We start from the raw sequence: 13,953 nt of genomic DNA on the forward strand, positions 1-13,953 counted from the left end.
GGGCAGGGTCACAGGGAGAGGGACAGGGGCAGTGTCACGGGGAGTGGGACCGGGGCAGGGTCACGGGGAGTGGGACCGGGGCAGGGTCACAGGGAGAGGGACAGGGGCAGGGTCACGGGGAGAGGGACAGGGGCAGGGTCACGAGGAGAGGGACAGGGGCAGGGTCACAGGGAGAGGGACCGGGGCATGGTCACGGGGAGAGGGACAGGGGCAGTGTCACGGGGAGAGGGACAGGGGCAGTGTCACGGGGAGAGGGACAGGGGCTGGGTCACGGGGAGAGGGACAGGGGCTGGGTCACGGGGAGTGGGACAGGGGCAGTGTCACAGGGAGAGGGACCGGGGCAGGGTCACGGGGAGACGGACCGGGGCAGGGTCACGGGGAGAGGGACCGGGGCAGTGTCACGGGGAGTGGGACAGGGGCAGTGTCACAGGGAGAGGGACCGCGGCAGTGTCACGGGGAGTGGGACCGGGGCAGGGTCACAGGGAGATGGACCGGGGCAGGGTCACAGGGAGAGGGACCGCGGCAGGGTCACAGGGAGAGGGACAGTGGCAGTGTCACGGGGAGTGGGACCGGGGCAGGGTCACGGGGAGAGGGACAGGGGCAGGGTCACTGGGAGAGGGACCGGGGCAGGGTCACAGGGAGAGGGACCGGGGCAGGGTTACGGGGAGAGGGACAGGGGCAGGGTCACAGGGAGAGGGACAGGGGCAGTGTCAAGGGGAGTGGGACCGGGGCAGGGTCACGGGGAGAGGGACAGGGGCAGGGTCACAGGGAGAGGGACAGGGGCAGGGTCACAGGGAGAGGGACCGGGGCAGTGTCACGGGGAGAGGGACCGGGGCAGTGTCACGGGGAGAGGGACAGGGGCAGTGTCACGGTTGAGAGGGACCGGGGCAGGGTCACGGGGAGAGGGACAGGGGCAGTGTCACGGGGAGTGGGACCGGGGCTGGGTCACGGGGAGTGGGACCGGGGCAGGGTCACAGGGAGAGGGACAGGGGCAGGGTCACGGGGAGAGGGACAGGGGCAGTGTCACGGGGAGAGGGACAGGGGCAGTGTCACGGGGAGAGGGACAGGGGCAGTGTCACGGGGAGTGGGACCGGGGCTGGGTCACGGGGAGAGGGACAGGGGCAGTGTCACGGGGAGAGGGACCGGGGCAGGGTCACAGGGAGAGGGACAGGGGCAGGGTCACGGGGAGTGGGACCGCGGCTGGGTCATGGGGAGTGGGACAGGGGCAGGGTCACAGGGAGAGGGACCGGGGCAGGGTCACAGGGAGAGGGACCGGGGCAGGGTCACGGGGAGTGGGACCGGGGCAGGGTCACGGGGAGAGGGACAGGGGCAGTGTCACGGGGAGAGAGACAGGGGCAGTGTCACGGGGAGAGGGACAGGGGCAGTGTCACGGGGAGAGGGACAGGGGCAGTGTCACGGGGAGAGGGACAGGGGCAGTGTCACGGGGAGAGGGACAGGGGCTGGGTCACGGGGAGAGGGACAGGGGCTGGGTCACGGTGAGTGGGACAGGGGCAGTGTCACAGGGAGAGGGACCGGGGCAGGGTCACAGGGAGATGGACCGGGGCAGGGTCACGGGGAGAGGGACAGGGGCAGTGTCATGGGGAGTGGGACAGGGGCAGGGTCACGGGGAGAGGGACAGGGGCAGTGTCACGGGGAGACGGACCGGGGCAGGGTCACGGGGAGAGGGACCGGGGCAGGGTCACAGGGAGATGGACCGGGGCAGGGTCACGGGGAGAGGGACAGGGGCAGTGTCATGGGGAGTGGGACAGGGGCAGGGTCACGGGGAGAGGGACAGGGGCAGTGTCACGGGGAGAGGGACCGGGGCAGGGTCACAGGGAGAGGGACCGCGGCAGGGTCACAGGGAGAGGAACAGGGGCAGTGTCACGGGGAGTGGGACCGGGGCAGGGTCACGGGGAGAGGGACAGGGGCAGGGTCACAGGGAGAGGGACCGGGGCAGGGTCACAGGGAGAGGGACCGGGGCAGGGTCACAGGGAGAGGGACAGGGGCAGGGTCACAGGGAGAGGGACAGGGGCAGGGTCACAGGGAGAGGGACAGGGGCAGTGTCACGGGGAGTGGGACCGGGGCAGTAACACGGGGAGAGGGACAGGGGCAGGGTCACAGGGAGAGGGACAGGGGCAGGGTCACGGGGAGAGGGACAGGGGCAGGGTCACGGGGAGAGGGACCGGGGCAGTGTCACGGGGAGAGGGACAGGGGCAGGGTCACAGGGAGAGGGACAGGGGCAGTGTCACGGGGAGAGGGACCGGGGCAGTGTCAGGGGAGTGGGACCGGGGCAGGGTCACAGGGAGAGGGACAGGGGCAGGGTCACAGGGAGAGGGACAGGGGCAGTGTCACGGGGAGAGGGACCGGGGCATGGTCACAGGGAAAGGGACAGGGGCAGGGTCACAGGGAGAGGGACAGGGGCAGGGTCACAGGGAGAGGGACAGGGGCAGGGTCACAGGGAGAGGGACCGGGGCAGTGTCACAGGGAGAGGGACAGGGGCAGTGTCACGGTTGAGAGGGACCGGGGCAGTGTCACGGGGAGAGGGACAGGGGCAGGGTCACGGGGAGAGGGACCGGGGCAGGGTCACAGGGAGAGGGACAGGGGCAGGGTCACGGGGAGAGGGACAGGGGCAGTGTCACGGGGAGAGGGACCGGGGCAGTGTCAGGGGAGTGGGACCGGGGCAGGGTCACAGGGAGAGGGACAGGGGCAGGGTCACAGGGAGAGGGACCGGGGCAGGGTCACGGGGAGTGGGACAGGGGCTGGGTCACGGTGAGACGGACCGGGGCAGGGTCACGGGGAGTGGGACAGGGGCAGTGTCACGGTTGAGAGGGACAGGGGCAGGGTCACGGGGAGTGGGACCGGGGCTGGGTCACGGGGAGTGGGACCGGGGCAGGGTCACAGGGAGAGGGACAGGGGCAGGGTCACGGGGAGAGGGACCGGGGCAGTGTCAGGGGAGTGGGACCGGGGCTGGGTCACGGGGAGAGGGACCGGGGCAGGGTCACAGGGAGAGGGACAGGGGCAGGGTCACGGGGAGAGGGACCGGGGCATGGTCACAGGGAGAGGGACAGGGGCAGGGTCACAGGGAGAGGGACAGGGGCAGGGTCACAGGGAGAGGGACCGGGGCAGTGTCACGGGGAGAGGGACCGGGGCAGTGTCACGGGGAGAGGGACAGGGGCAGGGTCACGGGGAGTGGGACAGGGGCAGTGTCACGGTTGAGAGGGACCGGGGCAGTGTCAAGGGGAGAGGGACAGAGGCAGGGTCACGGTGAGACGGACCGGGGCAGGGTCACGGGGAGAGGGACAGGGGCAGTGTCACGGGGAGTGGGACCGGGGCTGGGTCACGGGGAGTGGGACCGGGGCAGGGTCACAGGGAGAGGGACAGGGGCAGGGTCACGGGGAGAGGGACAGGGGCAGTGTCACGGGGAGAGGGACAGGGGCAGTGTCACGGGGAGAGGGACAGGGGCAGTGTCACGGGGAGTGGGACCGGGGCTGGGTCACGGGGAGAGGGACAGGGGCAGTGTCACGGGGAGAGGGACCGGGGCAGGGTCACAGGGAGACGGACAGGGGCAGGGTCACGGGGAGTGGGACCGCGGCTGGGTCACGGGGAGTGGGACAGGGGCAGGGTCACAGGGAGAGGGACCGGGGCAGGGTCACAGGGAGAGGGACCGGGGCAGGGTCACGGGGAGTGGGACAGGGGCAGGGTCACAGGGAGAGGGACAGGGGCTGTGTCACAGGGAGAGGGACCGGGGCAGGGTCACAGGGAGAGGAACCGCGGCTGGGTCACAGGGAGAGGGACAGGGGCAGGGTCACGGGGAGTGGGACCGGGGCAGGGTCACGGGGAGAGGGACCGGGGCAGGGTCACGGGGAGAGGGACAGGGGCAGTGTCACGGGGAGAGAGACAGGGGCAGTGTCACGGGGAGAGGGACAGGGGCAGTGTCACGGGGAGAGGGATAGGGGCAGTGTCACGGCGAGAGGGACATGGGCAGTGTCACGGGGAGAGGAACAGGGGCAGTGTCACGGGGAGAGGGACAGGGGCAGTGTCACGGGGAGTGGGACCGCGGCAGGGTCACAGGGAGAGGGACAGGGGCAGTGTCACGGGGAGAGGGACAGGCGGCATGGTCACGGGGAGAGGGACAGGGGCAGTGTCACGGGGAGAGGGACAGGGGCAGTGTCACGGGGAGAGGGACAGGGGCAGTGTCACGGGGAGTGGGACCGCGGCAGGGTCACAGGGAGAGGGACAGGGGCAGTGTCACGGGGAGAGGGACAGGCAGCATGGTCACGGGGAGAGGGACAGGGGCAGTGTCACGGGGAGTGGGACCGGGGCAGTGTCACGGGGAGAGGGACAGGCGGCATGGTCACGGGGAGAGGGACAGGGGCAGTGTCACGGAGAGAGGGACAGGCGGCAGGGTCACAGGGAGTGGGACCGGGGCAGGGTCACAGGGAGAGGGACAGGGGCAGTGTCACGGGGAGTGGGACCGCGGCAGGGTCACGGGGAGTGGGACCGGGGCAGGGTCACGGGGAGAGGGACAGGGGCAGTGTCACGGGGAGTGGCACCGCGGCAGGGTCACGGGGAGAGGGACAGGGGCAGTGTCACGGGGAGAGGGACAGGGGCAGGGTCACGGGGAGAGGGACAGGGGCAGGGTCACGGGGAGAGGGACGGGGCAGGGTCACGGGGAGAGGGACAGGGGCAGTGTCACGGGGAGAGGGACCGGGGCAGGGTCACGGGGAGTGGGACCGGGGCAGTGTCACGGGGAGTGGGACAGGGGCAGGGTCACAGGGAGAGGGACAGGGGCAGTGTCACAGGGAGAGGGACCGGGGCAGGGTCACAGGGAGAGGGACCGCGGCTGGGTCACAGGGAGAGGGACAGGGGCAGGGTCACGGGGAGTGGGACCGGGGCAGGGTCACGGGGAGAGGGACAGGGGCAGTGTCACGGGGAGAGAGACAGGGGCAGTGTCACGGGGAGAGGGACAGGGGCAGTGTCACGGGGAGAGGGACAGGGGCAGTGTCACGGGGAGAGGGACAGGGGCAGTGTCACGGGGAGAGGGACAGGGGCTGGGTCACGGAAGAGAGGGAAAGGGGCAGTGTCACGGGGAGTGGGACCGGGGCAGGGTCACGGCGAGAGGGACAGGGGCAGTGTTACGGGGAGAGGGACAGGGGCAGTGTCACGGGGAGAGGGACAGGGGCAGGGTCACAGGGAGAGGGACAGGGGCAGGGTCACGGGGAGAGGGACCGGGGCAGTGTCACGGGGAGAGGGACAGGGGCAGTGTCACGGAAGAGAGGGACAGGGGCAGTGTCACGGGGAGAGGGACAGGGGCAGGGTCACGGGGAGAGGGACAGGGGCAGGGTCACAGGGAGAGGGACAAGGGCAGGGTCACGGGGAGAGGGACTGGGGCAGTGTCACGGAAGAGAGGGACAGGGGCAGTGTCACGGGGAGAGGGACCGGGGCAGGGTCACAGGGAGAGGGACAGGGGCAGTGTCACAGGGAGAGGGACAGGGGCAGTGTCACGGGGAGAGGGACAGGGGGCATGGTCACGGGGAGAGGGACAGGGACAGTGTCACGGGGAGAGGGACAGGGGCAGTGTCACAGGGAGAGGGACAGGGGCAGTGTCACGGGGAGAGGGACAGGGGCAGTGTCACAGGGAGAGGGACAGGGGCAGTGTCACGGGGAGAGGGACAGGGGCAGTGTCACAGGGAGAGGGACAGGGGCAGTGTCACGGGGAGTGGGACCGGGGCAGGGTCACAGGGAGAGGGACTGGGGCAGGGTCACGGGGAGAGGGACAGGGGCAGTGTCACGGGGAGAGGGACAGGGGCAGGGTCACGGGGAGAGGGACAGGGGCAGTGTCACGGAAGAGAGGGACAGGGGCAGTGTCACGGGGAGTGGGACCGGGGCAGGGTCACAGGGAGAGGGACAGGGGCAGGGTCACGGGGAGAGGGACAGGGACAGTGTCACGGGGAGTGGGACAGGGGCAGGGTCACAGGGAGAGGGACAGGGGCAGGGTCACAGGGAGAGGGACCGGGGCAGGGTCACGGGGAGAGGGACAGGCGGCATGGTCACGGGGAGAGGGACAGGGGCAGGGTCACGGGGAGAGGGACCGCGGCAGTGTCACGGGGAGAGGGACAGGCGGCATGGTCAAGGGGAGAGGGACAGGGGCAGTGTCACGGGGAGTGGGACCGGGGCAGGGTCACGGGGAGAGGGACAGGCGGCATGGTCACGGGGAGAGGGACAGGGGCAGTGTCACGGGGAGAGGGACAGGCGGCATGGTCACGGGGGGAGGGACAGGGGCAGGGTCACAGGGAGTGGGACCGGGGCAGGGTCACAGGGAGAGGGACAGGGGCAGTGTCACGGGGAGTGGGACCGGGGCAGGGTCACGGGGAGTGGGACCGGGGCAGGGTCACAGGGAGAGGGACAGGGGCAGGGTCACGGGGAGAGGGACAGGGGCAGGGTCACGAGGAGAGGGACAGGGGCAGGGTCACAGGGAGAGGGACCGGGGCATGGTCACGGGGAGAGGGACAGGGGCAGTGTCACGGGGAGAGGGACAGGGGCAGTGTCACGGGGAGAGGGACAGGGGCTGGGTCACGGGGAGAGGGACAGGGGCTGGGTCACGGGGAGTGGGACAGGGGCAGTGTCACAGGGAGAGGGACCGGGGCAGGGTCACGGGGAGACGGACCGGGGCAGGGTCACGGGGAGAGGGACCGGGGCAGTGTCACGGGGAGTGGGACAGGGGCAGTGTCACAGGGAGAGGGACCGCGGCAGTGTCACGGGGAGTGGGACCGGGGCAGGGTCACAGGGAGATGGACCGGGGCAGGGTCACAGGGAGAGGGACCGCGGCAGGGTCACAGGGAGAGGGACAGTGGCAGTGTCACGGGGAGTGGGACCGGGGCAGGGTCACGGGGAGAGGGACAGGGGCAGGGTCACTGGGAGAGGGACCGGGGCAGGGTCACAGGGAGAGGGACCGGGGCAGGGTTACGGGGAGAGGGACAGGGGCAGGGTCACAGGGAGAGGGACAGGGGCAGTGTCAAGGGGAGTTGGACCGGGGCAGGGTCACGGGGAGAGGGACAGGGGCAGGGTCACAGGGAGAGGGACAGGGGCAGGGTCACAGGGAGAGGGACCGGGGCAGTGTCACGGGGAGAGGGACCGGGGCAGTGTCACGGGGAGAGGGACAGGGGCAGTGTCACGGTTGAGAGGGACCGGGGCAGGGTCACGGGGAGAGGGACAGGGGCAGTGTCACGGGGAGTGGGACCGGGGCTGGGTCACGGGGAGTGGGACCGGGGCAGGGTCACAGGGAGAGGGACAGGTGCAGGGTCACGGGGAGAGGGACAGGGGCAGTGTCACGGGGAGAGGGACAGGGGCAGTGTCACGGGGAGAGGGACAGGGGCAGTGTCACGGGGAGTGGGACCGGGGCTGGGTCACGGGGAGAGGGACAGGGGCAGTGTCACGGGGAGAGGGACCGGGGCAGGGTCACAGGGAGAGGGACAGGGGCAGGGTCACGGGGAGTGGGACCGCGGCTGGGTCATGGGGAGTGGGACAGGGGCAGGGTCACAGGGAGAGGGACCGGGGCAGGGTCACAGGGAGAGGTACCGGGGCAGGGTCACGGGGAGTGGGACCGGGGCAGGGTCACGGGGAGAGGGACAGGGGCAGTGTCACGGGGAGAGAGACAGGGGCAGTGTCACGGGGAGAGGGACAGGGGCAGTGTCACGGGGAGAGGGACAGGGGCAGTGTCACGGGGAGAGGGACAGGGGCAGTGTCACGGGGAGAGGGACAGGGGCTGGGTCACGGGGAGAGGGACAGGGGCTGGGTCACGGTGAGTGGGACAGGGGCAGTGTCACAGGGAGAGGGACCGGGGCAGGGTCACAGGGAGATGGACCGGGGCAGGGTCACGGGGAGAGGGACAGGGGCAGTGTCATGGGGAGTGGGACAGGGGCAGGGTCACGGGGAGAGGGACAGGGGCAGTGTCACGGGGAGACGGACCGGGGCAGGGTCACGGGGAGAGGGACCGGGGCAGGGTCACAGGGAGATGGACCGGGGCAGGGTCACGGGGAGAGGGACAGGGGCAGTGTCATGGGGAGTGGGACAGGGGCAGTAACACGGGGAGAGGGACAGGGGCAGGGTCACGGGGAGAGGGACAGGGGCAGTGTCACGGGGAGACGGACCGGGGCAGGGTCACGGGGAGAGGGACCGGGGCAGGGTCACAGGGAGATGGACCGCGGCAGGGTCACGGGGAGAGGGACAGGGGCTGGGTCACAGGGAGAGGGACAGGGGCAGGGTCACAGGGAGAGGGACCGGGGCAGGGTCACAGGGAGAGGAACAGGGGCAGTGTCACGGGGAGTGGGACCGGGGCAGGGTCACGGGGAGAGGGACAGGGGCAGGGTCACAGGGAGAGGGACCGGGGCAGGGTCACAGGGAGAGGGACCGGGGCAGGGTCACGGGGAGAGGGACAGGGGCAGGGTCACAGGGAGAGGGACAGGGGCAGTGTCACGGGGAGTGGGACCGGGGCAGTAACACGGGGAGAGGGACAGGGGCAGGGTCACAGGGAGAGGGACAGGGGCAGGGTCACGGGGAGAGGGACAGGGGCAGTGTCACGGGGAGAGGGACCGGGGCAGTGTCAGGGGAGTGGGACCGGGGCAGGGTCACAGGGAGAGGGACAGGGGCAGGGTCACAGGGAGAGGGACAGGGGCAGTGTCACGGGGAGAGGGACCGGGGCATGGTCACAGGGAAAGGGACAGGGGCAGGGTCACAGGGAGAGGGACAGGGGCAGGGTCACAGGGAGAGGGACAGGGGCAGGGTCACAGGGAGAGGGACCGGGGCAGTGTCACAGGGAGAGGGACAGGGGCAGGGTCACAGGGAGAGGGACCGGGGCAGTGTCACGGGGAGAGGGACAGGGGCAGTGTCACGGGGAGTGGGACCGGGGCAGGGTCACGGGGAGTGGGACAGGGGCTGGGTCACGGTGAGACGGACCGGGGCAGGGTCACGGGGAGTGGGACAGGGGCAGTGTCACGGTTGAGAGGGACAGGGGCAGTGTCACGGTGAGACGGACCGGGGCAGGGTCACGGGGAGAGGGACAGGGGCAGGGTCACGGTGAGACGGACCGGGGCAGGGTCACGGGGAGAGGGACAGGGGCAGTGTCACGGGGAGTGGGACCGGGGCTGGGTCACGGGGAGTGGGACCGGGGCAGGGTCACAGGGAGAGGGACAGGGGCAGGGTCACGGGGAGAGGGACCGGGGCAGTGTCAGGGGAGTGGGACCGGGGCTGGGTCACGGGGAGAGGGACCGCGGCAGGGTCACAGGGAGAGGGACAGGGGCAGTGTCACGGGGAGAGGGACCGGGGCATGGTCACAGGGAGAGGGACAGGGGCAGGGTCACAGGGAGAGGGACAGGGGCAGGGTCACAGGGAGAGGGACAGGGGCAGTGTCACAGGGAGAGGGACCGGGGCAGTGTCACGGGGAGAGGGACCGGGGCAGTGTCACGGGGAGAGGGACAGGGGCAGGGTCACGGGGAGTGGGACAGGGGCAGTGTCACGGTTGAGAGGGACCGGGGCAGTGTCACGGGGAGAGGGACAGGGGCAGGGTCACGGGGAGTGGGACCGGGGCAGGGTCACAGGGAGAGGGACAGAGGCAGGGTCACGGTGAGACGGACCGGGGCAGGGTCACGGGGAGAGGGACAGGGGCAGTGTCACGGGGAGAGGGACAGGGGCAGTGTCACGGGGAGAGGGACAGGGGCAGTGTCACGGGGAGTGGGACCGCGGCAGGGTCACGGGGAGTGGGACCGGGGCAGGGTCACGGGGAGAGGGACAGGGGCAGTGTCACGGGGAGAGGGACAGGGGCAGGGTCACAGGGAGAGGGACAGGGGCAGGGTCACGGGGAGAGGGACCGGGGCAGTGTCACGGGGAGAGGGACAGGGGCAGTGTCACGGAAGAGAGGGACAGGGGCAGTGTCACGGGGAGAGGGACAGGGGCAGGGTCACGGGGAGAGGGACAGGGGCAGGGTCACAGGGAGAGGGACAAGGGCAGGGTCACGGGGAGAGGGACTGGGGCAGTGTCACGGAAGAGAGGGACAGGGGCAGTGTCACGGGGAGAGGGACCGGGGCAGGGTCACAGGGAGAGGGACAGGGGCAGTGTCACAGGGAGAGGGACAGGGGCAGTGTCACGGGGAGAGGGACAGGGGGCATGGTCACGGGGAGAGGGACAGGGACAGTGTCACGGGGAGAGGGACAGGGGCAGTGTCACAGGGAGAGGGACAGGGGCAGTGTCACGGGGAGAGGGACAGGGGCAGTGTCACAGGGAGAGGGACAGGGGCAGTGTCACGGGGAGAGGGACAGGGGCAGTGTCACAGGGAGAGGGACAGGGGCAGTGTCACGGGGAGTGGGACCGGGGCAGGGTCACAGGGAGAGGGACTGGGGCAGGGTCACGGGGAGAGGGACAGGGGCAGTGTCACGGGGAGAGGGACAGGGGCAGGGTCACGGGGAGAGGGACAGGGGCAGTGTCACGGAAGAGAGGGACAGGGGCAGTGTCACGGGGAGTGGGACCGGGGCAGGGTCACAGGGAGAGGGACAGGGGCAGGGTCACGGGGAGAGGGACAGGGACAGTGTCACGGGGAGTGGGACAGGGGCAGGGTCACAGGGAGAGGGACAGGGGCAGGGTCACAGGGAGAGGGACCGGGGCAGGGTCACGGGGAGAGGGACAGGCGGCATGGTCACGGGGAGAGGGACAGGGGCAGGGTCACGGGGAGAGGGACCGCGGCAGTGTCACGGGGAGAGGGACAGGCGGCATGGTCAAGGGGAGAGGGACAGGGGCAGTGTCACGGGGAGTGGGACCGGGGCAGGGTCACGGGGAGAGGGACAGGCGGCATGGTCACGGGGAGAGGGACAGGGGCAGTGTCACGGGGAGAGGGACAGGCGGCATGGTCACGGGGGGAGGGACAGGGGCAGGGTCACAGGGAGTGGGACCGGGGCAGGGTCACAGGGAGAGGGACAGGGGCAGTGTCACGGGGAGTGGGACCGGGGCAGGGTCACGGGGAGTGGGACCGGGGCAGGGTCACAGGGAGAGGGACAGGGGCAGGGTCACGGGGAGAGGGACAGGGGCAGGGTCACGAGGAGAGGGACAGGGGCAGGGTCACAGGGAGAGGGACCGGGGCATGGTCACGGGGAGAGGGACAGGGGCAGTGTCACGGGGAGAGGGACAGGGGCAGGGTCACGGGGAGAGGGACAGGGGCAGGGTCACAGGGAGAGGGACAGGGGCAGGGTCACGGGGAGAGGGACAGGGGCTGGGTCACGGGGAGAGGGACAGGGGCTGGGTCACGGGGAGTGGGACAGGGGCAGTGTCACAGGGAGAGGGACCGGGGCAGGGTCACGGGGAGACGGACCGGGGCAGGGTCACGGGGAGAGGGACCGGGGCAGTGTCACGGGGAGTGGGACAGGGGCAGTGTCACAGGGAGAGGGACCGCGGCAGTGTCACGGGGAGTGGGACCGGGGCAGGGTCACAGGGAGATGGACCGGGGCAGGGTCACAGGGAGAGGGACCGCGGCAGGGTCACAGGGAGAGGGACAGTGGCAGTGTCACGGGGAGTGGGACCGGGGCAGGGTCACGGGGAGAGGGACAGGGGCAGGGTCACTGGGAGAGGGACCGGGGCAGGGTCACAGGGAGAGGGACCGGGGCAGGGTTACGGGGAGAGGGACAGGGGCAGGGTCACAGGGAGAGGGACAGGGGCAGTGTCAAGGGGAGTTGGACCGGGGCAGGGTCACGGGGAGAGGGACAGGGGCAGGGTCACAGGGAGAGGGACAGGGGCAGGGTCACAGGGAGAGGGACCGGGGCAGTGTCACGGGGAGAGGGACCGGGGCAGTGTCACGGGGAGAGGGACAGGGGCAGTGTCACGGTTGAGAGGGACCGGGGCAGGGTCACGGGGAGAGGGACAGGGGCAGTGTCACGGGGAGTGGGACCGGGGCTGGGTCACGGGGAGTGGGACCGGGGCAGGGTCACAGGGAGAGGGACAGGTGCAGGGTCACGGGGAGAGGGACAGGGGCAGTGTCACGGGGAGAGGGACAGGGGCAGTGTCACGGGGAGAGGGACAGGGGCAGTGTCACGGGGAGTGGGACCGGGGCTGGGTCACGGGGAGAGGGACAGGGGCAGTGTCACGGGGAGAGGGACCGGGGCAGGGTCACAGGGAGAGGGACAGGGGCAGGGTCACGGGGAGTGGGACCGCGGCTGGGTCATGGGGAGTGGGACAGGGGCAGGGTCACAGGGAGAGGGACCGGGGCAGGGTCACAGGGAGAGGTACCGGGGCAGGGTCACGGGGAGTGGGACCGGGGCAGGGTCACGGGGAGAGGGACAGGGGCAGTGTCACGGGGAGAGAGACAGGGGCAGTGTCACGGGGAGAGGGACAGGGGCAGTGTCACGGGGAGAGGGACAGGGGCAGTGTCACGGGGAGAGGGACAGGGGCAGTGTCACGGGGAGAGGGACAGGGGCTGGGTCACGGGGAGAGGGACAGGGGCTGGGTCACGGTGAGTGGGACAGGGGCAGTGTCACAGGGAGAGGGACCGGGGCAGGGTCACAGGGAGATGGACCGGGGCAGGGTCACGGGGAGAGGGACAGGGGCAGTGTCATGGGGAGTGGGACAGGGGCAGGGTCACGGGGAGAGGGACAGGGGCAGTGTCACGGGGAGACGGACCGGGGCAGGGTCACGGGGAGAGGGACCGGGGCAGGGTCACAGGGAGATGGACCGGGGCAGGGTCACGGGGAGAGGGACAGGGGCAGTGTCATGGGGAGTGGGACAGGGGCAGTAACACGGGGAGAGGGACAGGGGCAGGGTCACGGGGAGAGGGACAGGGGCAGTGTCACGGGGAGACGGACCGGGGCAGGGTCACGGGGAGAGGGACCGGGGCAGGGTCACAGGGAGATGGACCGCGGCAGGGTCACGGGGAGAGGGACAGGGGCTGGGTCACAGGGAGAGGGACAGGGGCAGGGTCACAGGGAGAGGGACCGGGGCAGGGTCACAGGGAGAGGAACAGGGGCAGTGTCACGGGGAGTGGGACCGGGGCAGGGTCACGGGGAGAGGGACAGGGGCAGGGTCACAGGGAGAGGGACCGGGGCAGGGTCACAGGGAGAGGGACCGGGGCAGGGTCACGGGGAGAGGGACAGGGGCAGGGTCACAGGGAGAGGGACAGGGGCAGTGTCACGGGGAGTGGGACCGGGGCAGTAACACGGGGAGAGGGACAGGGGCAGGGTCACAGGGAGAGGGACAGGGGCAGGGTCACGGGGAGAGGGACAGGGGCAGTGTCACGGGGAGAGGGACCGGGGCAGTGTCAGGGGAGTGGGACCGGGGCAGGGTCACAGGGAGAGGGACAGGGGCAGGGTCACAGGGAGAGGGACAGGGGCAGTGTCACGGGGAGAGGGACCGGGGCATGGTCACAGGGAAAGGGACAGGGGCAGGGTCACAGGGAGAGGGACAGGGGCAGGGTCACAGGGAGAGGGACAGGGGCAGGGTCACAGGGAGAGGGACCGGGGCAGTGTCACAGGGAGAGGGACAGGGGCAGGGTCACAGGGAGAGGGACCGGGGCAGTGTCACGGGGAGAGGGACAGGGGCAGTGTCACGGGGAGTGGGACCGGGGCAGGGTCACGGGGAGTGGGACAGGGGCTGGGTCACGGTGAGACGGACCGGGGCAGGGTCACGGGGAGTGGGACAGGGGCAGTGTCACGGTTGAGAGGGACAGGGGCAGTGTCACGGTGAGACGGACCGGGGCAGGGTCACGGGGAGAGGGACAGGGGCAGGGTCACGGTGAGACGGACCGGGGCAGGGTCACGGGGAGAGGGACAGGGGCAGTGTCACGGGGAGTGGGACCGGGGCTGGGTCACGGGGAGTGGGACCGGGGCAGGGTCACAGGGAGAGGGACAGGGGCAGGGTCACGGGGAGAGGGACCGGGGCAGTGTCAGGGGAGTGGGACCGGGGCTGGGTCACGGGGAGAGG

This window comes from Chiloscyllium punctatum, chromosome 30, assembly GCF_047496795.1.
Source record: "Chiloscyllium punctatum isolate Juve2018m chromosome 30, sChiPun1.3, whole genome shotgun sequence".
NCBI lineage: Eukaryota > Metazoa > Chordata > Chondrichthyes > Orectolobiformes > Hemiscylliidae > Chiloscyllium > Chiloscyllium punctatum.